This window comes from Danio rerio, chromosome 14 (assembly GCF_052040795.2).
Source record: "Danio rerio strain M-AB ecotype USA chromosome 14, GRCz13ab, whole genome shotgun sequence".
NCBI lineage: Eukaryota > Metazoa > Chordata > Actinopteri > Cypriniformes > Danionidae > Danio > Danio rerio.
Window position 1 is genome coordinate 56,361,025 of NC_141034.1, and position 12,540 is coordinate 56,373,564.

The 12,540-nt window shown below is 36.0% G+C and overlaps 1 protein-coding gene and 1 long non-coding RNA gene across 8 annotated transcripts in view; one reads left to right on the forward strand and one right to left on the reverse strand.

Annotated features, from left to right (window-relative positions):
- unc5a (unc-5 netrin receptor A) overlaps positions 1 to 12,540 on the reverse strand; it is a 716,311-nt gene that overhangs the window by 574,377 nt on the left and 129,394 nt on the right. The gene's annotated exons all lie outside the window — the stretch shown is intronic.
- Positions 1,390 to 6,483, forward strand: LOC147834068 (uncharacterized). The gene is made up of 3 exons (XR_015508084.1): positions 1,390 to 1,450; positions 3,179 to 3,325; positions 3,618 to 6,483. It is a non-coding gene; the product is annotated as an uncharacterized LOC147834068 (long non-coding RNA).

Genomic DNA, 12,540 nt, shown 5'->3' on the forward strand with positions numbered 1-12,540 from the left:
TAACAAATCACACTGTTTTCCAATTATATAATAAAATGCAAGCAGTGTGTTATTAATGCATTCCAGCGTGCATCAAATTTTTGTCCTTGCCACTGCTCCTGCATATACAGCATTCAACACACACACTCACACTTTAAGGCATCAAAAAAGAGGTGTGCTTCATTATGCACCGTATCATAAATGAATGCATGACTTTAAATATTCTCTTTAGCCGTCTGGAAGGAGGACGGCTGATGTTCATGCAGCATGTTTTACAAAATGTTAAATAAATAAATAAATACATATGCAACTTACAGTCTTGAAAAAATATTGCATATATTATAGTATAATGCTCTGCACCATGCATTGTGTTTTCCACAAAAAATGCAGCATGCTTTAGAAAATGTTAAATGAGCAATTATGCAACTTAGTCTTTGTTAAAATGGGTAATTTTTGACCTGTAAGTTGTAACGAACAAACGTTACATGCTTTAATTATTGTTTTAGTTTCTTGTGTTGTGAGAAGCAGGTTTGCAATATTACTACTGGCCACTAGGTTGCACTAGAGGGGAGTGAGAACTGGATATATTCCAGCTCACCACAGAGCAAGTGAGTCGTGTTTGGTAGAGGGAACCACATGGTAAACTTGACTACCAACCCACTCCGGTTTCGATTAATTTGAGAACATAACAGCAGGGTGAATAATAAATTAATATATTCAATAACGTATTCTGTTTTCCAATTATGTTCAGCTCAAAATTCAAGCAGTGTGTTATTAATGCATTCCGGCGTGCATCACATTTTTGACCTCGCCGTTGCCTTTTCATGTACAGCATCCAACAACACACACACTTACACTTTACAAACCCTTTTTAAGCAACAGTTTAACAAATAAGACGCTTATATTGTGTGTTTGGAAGGTGTGTGTGTGTGTGTGTGTTGTGGTGTAAATTTGGTTTTATACTGTAGCTGCCAGATCAAAATGTACCCAAAGGACAGCAAATGTTCACGAAATGTGTGCAGCCTTTACAAAAATATAAAAATGCTGGGATCATTTTAGAAAAAGTCACCAAATTTCAAGATTAAGAAAAGAAAAAAAATTGTTTTATTTCCTGTTATAAAAATTTGAACCTGAAGTCAACAGCAGGGTTAATAATATAAATGAATATATTTAATAAAGCATGCCGTTTATAAATTATATTCAGCACACACTTCAAGCAGTGTGTTATTAATGCATTCCAGCGTGCATCACATTTTTGACCTTGCCGTTGCCATTTCATGTACATCATTGAACAACAACACACACTCACACTTTGCAAGCATTTTTAAAGCAACAGATAAACAAATAACACATTATTATATATATTTTTTTACTTTTTTGCTGCTGTTAAAATTAAAAATGTTGACCAAAAAGTCAACAGCAGGGTTAATAATACAATAATGTTTAATAATATTTTTTAATAAAGCACACTGTTTTCCAATTACATAATAAAAAGTCAAACAGTGTGTTATTAAAGCATTCCAGCATGCATCAAATTTTTGACCTTGCCGTTGCTATTTCATGTACAGCATCCAACAAAAACAGTCACACGTTACAAGCCTTTTTCTTAAGCAACAGTTTAAAAAATAAGACGCTTATATTGTGTGTTTGGAAGGTGTGTGTGTGTGTGTGTGTGTGTTGTGGTGTAAATTTGGTTTTATGCTGTAGCTGCCAGATCAAAATTTACCCAAAGGAAAGCAGTGGTTCACTAAATGTGTGCAGCCTTCACGAAAATATAAAACTGCTGGGATCATTTTAGAAAAAGTCACCAAATTTCAAGATTAAGAAAAATAAAACTTTGTTTGGTTTTATTTCCTGCTATTAAAATTGGTTATTTTTTACCCTTAAGTCAACAGCAGGGTTAATAATATAAATTAATATGTTTAATAAAGCATGCTGTTTTGCTATTATATTCAGCACACACTTCAAGCAGTGTGTTATTAATGCATTCCAGCGTGCATCAAATTTTTGACCTTGTCATTGCTATTTGATGTACAGCATCCAACAAAAACACAGTCACACGTTATAAGCCTTTTTTTAAGCAACAGTTTAACAAATAAGACGCTTATATTGTGTGTTTGGAAGGAGTGTGTGTTGTGGTGTAAATTTGGTTTTATGCTGTAGCTGCCAGATCGAAATTTACCCAAAGGAAAGCAAATGTTCACTAAATGTGTGCAGCCTTCACGAAAATATAAAACTGCTGGGATCATTTTAGAAAAAGTCACCAAATTTCAAGATTAAGAAAAATAAAACTTTGTTTGGTTTTATTTCCTGCTATTTAAATTGATTATTTTTTACCCATAAGTCAACAGCAGGGTTAATAATATAAATAGATATGTTTAATAAAGCATGCTGTTTTCCTATTATATTCAGCACACACTTCAAGCAGTGTGTTATTAATGCATTCCAGCATGCATCACATTTTTGACCTTGCCGTTGCTATTTGATGTACAGCATCCAACAACAACACAGTCACACGTTACAAGCCTTTTTTTAAGCAACAGTTTAAAAAATAAGACGCTTATATTGTGTGTTTGGAAGGTGTGTGTGTGTGTGTGTTGTGGTGTAAATTTGGTTTTATACTGTAGCTGGCAGATCGAAATTTACCCAAAGGAAAGCAAATGTTCACGAAATGTGTGCAGCCTTCACGAAAATATAAAACTGCTGGGATCATTTTAGAAAAAGTCACCAAATTTCAAGATTAAGAAAAAGAAAACTTTGTTTGGTTTTATTTCCTGCTAGTAAAATTGGTTATTTTTTACCCTTAAGTCAACAGCAGGGTTAATAATATAAATAGATATGTTTAATAAAGCATGCTGTTTTCCTATTATATTCAGCACACACTTCAAGCAGTGTGTTATTAATGCATTCCAGCGTGCATCACATTTTTGACCTTGCCGTTGCTATTTCATGTACAGCATCCAACAAAAACACAGTCACACGTTACGAGCCTTTTTTAAGCAACGGTTTAACAAATAAGACGCTTATATTGTGTGTTTGGAAGGAGTGTGTGTTGTTGTGTAAATTTGGTTTTATACTGTAGCTGCCAGATCGAAATTTACCCAAAGGACAGCAAATGTTCACGAAATGCGTGCAGCCTTCACGAAAATATAAAACTGCTGGGATCATTTTAGAAAAAGTCACCAAATTTCAAGATTAGGAAAAAGAAAACTTTGTTTGGTTTTATTTCCTGCTATTAAAATTTGTTATTTTTTACCCATAAGTCAACAGCAGGGTTAATAATATAAATAGATATGTTTAATAAAGCATGCTGTTTTCCTATTATATTCAGCACACACTTCAAGCAGTGTGTTATTAATGCATTCCAGCGTGCATCAAATTTTTGACCTTGCCGTTGCTATTTCATGTACAGCATTGAACAACAGCACACTCACACTTTACAAGCCTTTTTAAAAGCAACAGTTTAACAAATAACACATTATTTATTTATTTATTATTATTATTTTTTTTTTTTGCTGCTGCTAGAATGGGTCATTTTTAACTTTTAAGTCAACAGCAGGGTTAACAATATAATGATGTTTATTAATATATTTAATAAAGCACACTGTTCTCCTATTATATTCAGCACACATCTCAAGCAGTGTGTTATTAATGCATTCCAGCGTGCATCACATTTTTGACCTTGCCATTGCTACTGCATGTACAGCATCCAACAACACACACTTTAAGGCATCAAAAAAAGAGAGGTGTGCTTCATTATGCACCGTATCATAAATGAATGCATGACTTTAAATATTCTCTTTGGCTGTCGGGTGGTTTTCTCACCTCGTCCTGTGTCTGCATGGGCAGTGATGGCCAATTAGGCTCTCTCTGATGAGCAGTTTCAGGGGCCGGTCGCCAATTAGAAGAGCCGGGAGACGCATCTCATTATAGAACAGCAGCCGGCTCTATTATAGAGCTCCTGAAGTCTACAGATTCCAATAACGCTCATTACATCGGGCCCTCATTGTACCTGCTTCTGAATCAAATTCCTATCAATCGCTCTTTAAGTCGTTAAAGGCAGAAGGAGGGAACGACGCTCTGAAATAGTCCAATACTGTAAGTCTGAGGAAAAGGGTAGGGATTAGAGCATGTGTTCCAGGGAATACAGTTCACACTTTACATTCATTCATTCATTTTCAGCTTAGTCCCTTTAATCTGGGGTTACCACAGCGGAATGAACCGCCAACCCATCCAGCATATGTTTTAAACAGCGAATGCCCTTCCATACAACATATGTTTGGACTGTGGGGGGAAACCGGAGCACCCGGAGGAAACCCACGCAAACGGGTGAAGAACACAGAAACTCCACACAGAAATGCCAACTGACCCAGCCGAGGCTCGAACCTGCGAGCTTCTTGCAGTGAGTCGATCAAGCTACCCACTGTGCCACCGTGCTGCCCACACTTTACATGCGAAAAGACATCCAGATTTACTAACTTCACAAGATGGAGGAATTAGATTGAATGCAACACAGGTTCATTGTGGATCTGTACCCCTGTCTACATTTCTGGAGAGCGAGAATTGTGTAGCCAGAGGTATGTATGGCTGCATTTTGTCTTTGAAATGAACGCTTTGAGAAAGTTTGACGCCGCCGACTGCTTCTGTTCCTTTCAGCTGTACTAGCTGACATTCAGTCAACAGCAAGCTGGCCTGGTCACCTGAAGTGTATGTTGCGCCCTCTGGTGGATTTATGTGAGAACAGCACATGCGAGAGATATTAAGCAAAGTCTCTTTAAGGCAAGTCATTTCAGTCTGCGGTCATCTTTGAAACGCCTCTTGGTCAGTATGCTTGGACATCCTGTTTAAATGGGGAAACATTAAATTCTACAAAACTGCTTGCCAAGCTTATGATTGAATTTCATATTAGGGATCACCAATAAATTTAACAACCAACGTCTCTTTAGTTTCATTCCAAACGTTTAAATCGCACAAAATCTGCAGAATCAAATCAAATCAAAGTTTATTTCTAGAGCACACTTAATTACAACCTTTGGTCGACCAAGGTGCTGTGCAGTAGGGTTCCTGCTTAGCACGGGTTTCACTTTGGCTAGTCATATAGTTCGAGCCCCTCCTCCAGAGTATTGCAGTCTAATGCGGTTGATGATTGGCTCCTGTACTAGAAGGCAGGTTTTATTTGCCAGTTAGCAATCGACGATTGGCTCCTGTACTAGAGACGGGCTTTATTTGCCAAATTGACTGTTACACGTTTGCCCACACAAGACTATACGAGTGACACGTCTTGTGTATTCTATAGTCTTTGTTTTAATATCATCAAAATGTACACAGCGGCCACTGGTGGATTTGCTAAACCAAAAAACTGCAAGCAGATGTATCTCCGGTTACATATTTCTCTGCCCCCAGACCTGGGTACATTTTCATAAACAGCCTGGGTTGATTAAATGTTTGATTCATGTGAAATGTGTAATTTTTTTTAACTTAATTAAACTAAACTATAATTTTGGCACTTTTTACAGTCAAGCCATATGTGAAACTACTGCAAGTCTGAGAAAAAGGGTGAGGATTGTATAGAAGGGCTGTTTAAAAATATGCTTTATTATTATTATTATTATTTTTATGCATCACTAGCAGCACATGTCACATTTAAGAGGCCTTCTTGATAAAGTCTGCAATATTGATCATTAAGCAATTATAATTATTTAATTAACCAAGTCTTTCGCCTTTGAAATGTAGTATGACTTTTGGTAACACTTTATTTAAAGGGAGTATTCACAAGACTGTCATAAAACCTGCATATTCATGTCATGAATGTGAATGAGATTTTATGCATGCTTAAGACAACTGTTATTAAATGGCCTTCGCTCAGTTAAGACATACCAAATGCAAAGATGACATTGTTTGTTATGAAAACTTGACAAATAATTTTTATGTTGGTCAGGACAACTTGGCATTACTACATCGTCATAAATCTGTCATAAACATGATTGCCCTGAGGCATTATAACTGTCTTATGAATATAATCTGATCACTTTTTTAGTGGAACAAACTGTATTTGCCATTAAAATGTCTCGTTAAAAGTGCCATTACACTGGTCAAATCACTTTTAAGAGCGCCATTAATATTTAATGACATTTTAATGACAAATTCAGCTTGTACCACTGTAGTTGAGGCCCAGGAAATATTAATGATGATTATGCATGAGTAATGCATGGAGCCAGGGCTGCACAATATTGGAAAAAATGAACATTGCAATATTTTATTATTCTACAATGTTGTGACATGAATACATTTTCATCCGATGACTTGAACATCTCTATTCAGAAATAATGTAATCATTTAAGATTGATTGGGAGGATTATTTAGAGGATACAAACAAATAAACAATCTACAAGCACGCATAAATACCAAGAGGAAAAAGATGCAATTGAAATAAACAGTGTTTTACCGCTTTCCAAGTAGGGCTGGGTATCGAGTTCGATACTTTTTAAACACCGACCGAATCTTGTTTATTTTGTGCTTTTGTTCCTTTGTTTATTGGTCTTAGAAATAAGCCTGCTGTCAAACGTGTCCCAAACATCCTGAAAAAATAAAACCAAAGTTTCTCAGAGATTATGAGTTATTTAATCTTGTTAAAATATATTTCTTAAAATAAAAGTATCGAAAAAAGTATCGTTCGGAACCGGTATCGAATTCAGGGACTCGGTATCGAAAATTTTGGAACGATACCCAGCCCTATTTCCAAGTGTAACAGGCACAGCAATTGAACAATGAAAACATTTTAGTAAAATCCACGGCTATTAAAAGTTACAAACGGTAGTTTCTTCCGCCTGAATGCTTTTAAAATCCTCACACAGTCACACATGCAATTGATCAATTATAAATCAGCCTCAACATTGCAGATCCTGCGAATGATCATATCGATGCTGAAACTATATATTGTGCAGCCGTCAGGGCAAAGTCTATAAACAAAGACTAATCATTGAATCAGGAGTAAATTCTTTCATTAATCCTGAATCTAAAGTCCCCAGTTGGGAGGCATCAAAATGCAGTTTTGAAGCCCTGTGTGCGTACAATAGTCTGGGCTTCAATCTTTTACACGGACAGGTTTCTCCTGCACACTTACTTTACTGCAGCAGAGCTCCTGCCATTTTTGCTGACGCTGCCATTTTTCATCCACAGCAATACTAATTACAGGCTCGCACCGTCTCCCCGCAGCATTGTGGGACTGAATAACTCGCTCACGGCCACCGGACCAGTGCATCTACAGTTCTGGGACCTGTTTAAATCTGATGCAAATGCTTCAGTGTTGATCATTATTCAATTCAAGCTTCTTAGTATAGTGCAATTCACAATAATGAATATCTTAAAGGGCACATAGGTTACCCCTTTTTTCATATTTATTATAAGTCTTTTGTGTCCCCAGAATCTGTCTGTAAAGTTTCAGCTCAAAACACCCAGAGTATTTATTATAGCTGCTTTAAGTGTCTGTATTATAGCTGGGTAAAGGTTGTTGCTGTTTTTTTGCACTGGGCCTTTAAGGCGAGTCGTCCCCGCCCACCGATCCCACGTGCCTGTCAGCAACATGCCTCAACACGCCCTCGGCTCCCTCAGGAAGCAGATCTCACGTAACGTTTGTGAGAAATACTACAGTAAGAACTTTACCAACAACAATGAGTTCACGCACACACACAGGCACATACGTAGCGTAGACAGGCAGACACACTCACACACGCACATATATAGCGTAGACAGGCAGACACACTAACACACGCACATATATAGCGTAGACAGACAGACACACTCACACACACACATTGCACAGTGCAGACACACACGCACATACATAGCATAGACACACAGACACACTAACACACACACACATAGCACAGACACGTAGCGTGACACACACACACACACATACATACATAGTGTAGGCTGACAGACACACATATACATAGCGCAGACACCCACACACACACACACACACACACACACACACACACACACAGAGATACTGAGAGAGAGACGCGGCTGTGCTGATGAAGTGAATCTGAAGTGAATGGCTGTACTTCATTAGACACGTGCACACGTTTTAAAACCAACACAATCTCACGGCAATTCGTAACTTTTTCATTTAGTGGCTAATTCGTATAAATTAGTACGATCTAATTCGTACAATTTAGTACGATTTGCTTATCCCCCAATGACGGTTGGGGTTAGGGGTGGGGTCAGGTGCCACGCCTCCTTTTTAAAATCGTACCATTTCGTACGACTGAACTCGTACGAATTTGTACGAATTAGCCACTAAACTGGCAGAACGTAAAATACTTACGTTTTCTCGTGAGATCAGGCTTAAAACATGTTAAACTTGTAAAACTCACTCCTGATCACGTCTGATGGTGATAGATGATCCTAGCAAACTGAAACAAACCTTTTATTCCCGGTTGCTTTGCGCTCGTCCTGTCTTGTCGATATGAGTATATGCAATAGTACTGAGACATGTTAATGCGCGCAGCTGTAAATCAATATTGGTGGGCGGGGGGAGCGCACTCCTACGTAAAGTTGCGGTCGATTTGAAAACCGCTCCAATTGGTATATCGTTTTTATGTTGTTAAATAAAAAATAAAAAAAAGGACTGGGTGTGTTTATTTTACCCCAATATCACAGTATTTACACTATACTTACACACATGTTTGTCCAAACAGCTTGAAAAGTAGATTTTTTACCATAGGTGCCCTTTAAAGCAGCTTTACAAAAGGTGCACATTATTGCAAAAATAATTCGAAAAGTTAAAAACAAAGTCAGAAAAGTTATTAGTTACCATAACTTCATTAGTCACTTTCCTAACTATACTGACTTATAGCGTTTACTGTTAAAGTTATGATATAAAAGCATAGTTAGCCTGCAGTTATATAGTATATAGGAGATGTGTGATGAGTGTACATGTTCATTCACTATTATTTATCAAGGGTCGCCACAGTTGAATGAACCGCCAACTATTCCAGCATATGTTTTGTGCAGTGGATGCCCTTCCAGCTGCAATCCACTACTAGGAAACACCCATACACACAAACACTCATACATTACGCCCAATTTAGTTCATCAATTCCCCTAAAGCACGTTTGTTTGAAGCGGAGTAGGAAACTGGAGCACTCAGAGGAAACCCACTCCAACACGGGAGAACATGCAAACTCCACACAAAAATGGCAACTGACCCGAACCAGTGACCTTCTTGCTGTGAGCCACCATGCCACCCTATGTACATGTTCAATGAAGTGTATTTGTATGCGTTGTCCTGTATGTAGCTGTGCTTCCATCCTATGGTGTAAATTAGATTGATGCGCAAAACTGCAATATGTCATAAAACATTTGCAAAAAAACAAAAACAAAAAAAAACAGCACTTCCAATGAGAAACTAAAGAGAGCAAAATGGTCACTTCCTGATATACTGGCGGCAAATACAAGACAGAAAATGCAGTAAAAAATGCTGGGGTCCACACAACTCCTTTGTCATCACAACACATATTGATTTAGTTAACTCAGTTGTTTGTTTTACAAATTTTATCGGAGTGAACATAAAACAATTAAGTTATACCACAAAAAAAACACATTTGTATTAATTCAGATCATTTTAAAAAGGTAGTTTAAACAATCAGCAAAAATAACACTGATCTCTAATTAAATTGCAGTCGATTAGTAATGCAGATCCTCATATCTGTTTGCTGTTTGTTTAAACTACTTCATTAAAATGAGCTGAAACAACACGATTATTGAGTTTTTTTTTTTAGGGGAAACTTAATCGTTTTGTGTTCAATCCACTTAAATTTGTTAAAACTAATACGCTAACTTAATTATTTCATGTTACCATAACACAAATCAATTTAGTTAACGCAATTGTTTTTTTTTTTTTTTTTTTACAAATTTAAGTGGATTAAACATAAAACAATTAAGTTATAATACCACAGCAGCAACAACACAACAATTGTTTTGATTCATATTGTTTTAAATAAGTAGTTCGAACAAGCAGCAAAAAATAAAAATAAATAAATAAATAGAAACTGAGCTTTCATTAAATTACAGTCGATTAGTAATGCAGACCCTCAAACAACATATCTGTTTGCTGTTTGTTTAAACTACTTAATTAAAATAAGCTGTAACAACACATTTATTGAGTTTTTTAAGGGAGAACTTAATTGTTCTGCGTTTAATCCACTTACTTTTTTAAAACTAATACGCTAACCTAATTCCTTCATGTTACCCCAACACAAATCAATTTAGTTAACTCAATTGTTTGTTTATTTTTTATTTTTTTTTTACAAATTTAAGTGGATTGAACATAAAACAATTAAGTTATAACACAAAAAACAACAACACAACAATTGTATTGATTCAGATCATTTTAAATAAGTAGTTTGAACAAGCAGCAAAAAACAAACACTGAGCTTTAATTAAATTACAGTCGATAAGTAATGCAGACCCTCGAACAACATATCTGTTTGCTGTTTGTTTAAACTACTTAATTAAAATGAGCTGAAACAACACAATTATAGAGTTTTTTAGGGGAGAACTTAATTGTTTTGTGTTCAATCCACTTAAATTTGTTAAAACTACACTGAAAAAAGTGTTGCATGCAAAACTGTTAAAACAATTTATTTGTGTTGAATTTAAACAAGCAAATTAAGTTTAATAATGTTCAACTTAATTTGTTTGTTTAAATTCAGCTTAAATAAATTGTTTACAACCACTTAACTTAAAAAAATGGAGTAAATCCAAGGAATCATATTTTAAGATTTCTTTTCAGCTTAATTCCTTTATGTTATTCCAACATAAATATATATTTATTTATTTATTTTTTTACAGTGTACACATTTTCAGGATTATTTCATGAATAAGTACCTTGAGAGAACAAGCATGTAAACTGGAGTTGATCCATGGTGTAACGGAGGCACATCTTGTAGTATTAAGGGTTGCATTTTTCATAATTTTAATATTTTGTTATATAAACAGAAGCCTGTGGGAGCCCTCGTGAAAGCAGAGCCAGATAAACGCCTCTGAGAATCTCTGCTTCTGCCAGCAGCAACGCTTGCATTCATTTCTGCCTATATTCACTGAAACATTCGCCAAGCACTGCTGGAGAAACGATGAATCCGGGTTCATCACCTGACATAAAAGAAACAAACAAACACGGCATTGCCATCTCTCCCTGCAACAAACAAATGAATGTTTGACAACTCGCAGCGGAAGACTTCTAAGGTCAAGTGCTCAGAAAATTAGTTTACGGATTGCTTTATTAAACCAAATGTCACATTTCTCCTTGAATTCTCATCTAGGAAAAAAAGGCAGATAATTGCGCTTCAATTGCAGTGCTGGAAAAAGGCTTTCAGTTTGTGAAAGAAAGAGTCCTGCCGTTTCTCGCTTCCAATTTCCATCTAAATATTGAAGATTGCGCTTATATTAGCACGCATTTCCCGTCAGTTCTTGCTCATCCATGCACCAATTCACATGCATTCTCCAGCAAGCATCTGGATTTTGCAAACGTCTCAAAAGATGAGAATCTGGCCTTTTTTCAGACTTCGCCCTCAATGCTTTTCCCTCTCACAGTATTCAGTGCTGGAGAGCTCCTAAATACAAGTAGCTCAGCTGCTGGATAACTTACATTTTTCAGAAGCTAAATACAATGATTATGAGCTGCTTTTCCACTGGTAACACACATAATACTAAAGGAGTGCAATAAACATTTTTTATCAATATTAGATGCAGCATATAACTCTAATGTACATCACTGATGAGGAAAACAATTCAAATAAAGCATGGCAACAAAATAACAAGGGTATGTACATACTTTTTAATCCACCTAACAAGCTGAATTTAACCTGTTAAATCTGTTCATTAACTGTTTAATCAAAGTGAGTTTTGAGTAAATGACTCACTAAATCAAACGATCCATTCTGATTCATTCACAGTGAGTCTGCAATAAATGATTCTCTAATTCAAACGATCCATTCTGATTTATTTAGAGTGAGTCTGCAACAAATGATTCACTAATTCAAATTATCCATTCTGATTCATTCAGAGTGAGTCTGCAATAAATGATTCACTAATTCAAATGATCTATTCTGATTCATTCAGAGTGAGTCTGCAATAAAAGATTCACAAATTCAAATGATCCATTCTGATTCATTCAGAGTGAGTCTCCAATAAATGATTCACTAATTTAAACGATCCATTCTGATTCATTCACAGTGAGTCTGCAATAAATGATTCTCTAATTCAAACGATCCATTCTGATTTATTTAGAGTGAGTCTGCAATAAATGATTCACAAATTCAAATGATCCATTCTGATTCATTCAGAGTGAGTCTGCAATAAATGATTCACTAATTCAAATGATCCATTCTGATTTATTTAGAGTGAGCCTGCAATAAATGATTCACTAATTCAAATGATCTAATCTGATTCATTCAGAGTGAGTCTGCAATAAATGATAAACTATTTCAAATTATCCATTCTAATTCATTCAGAGTGAGTCTGCAATAAATGATTCACTAATTCAAATGATCT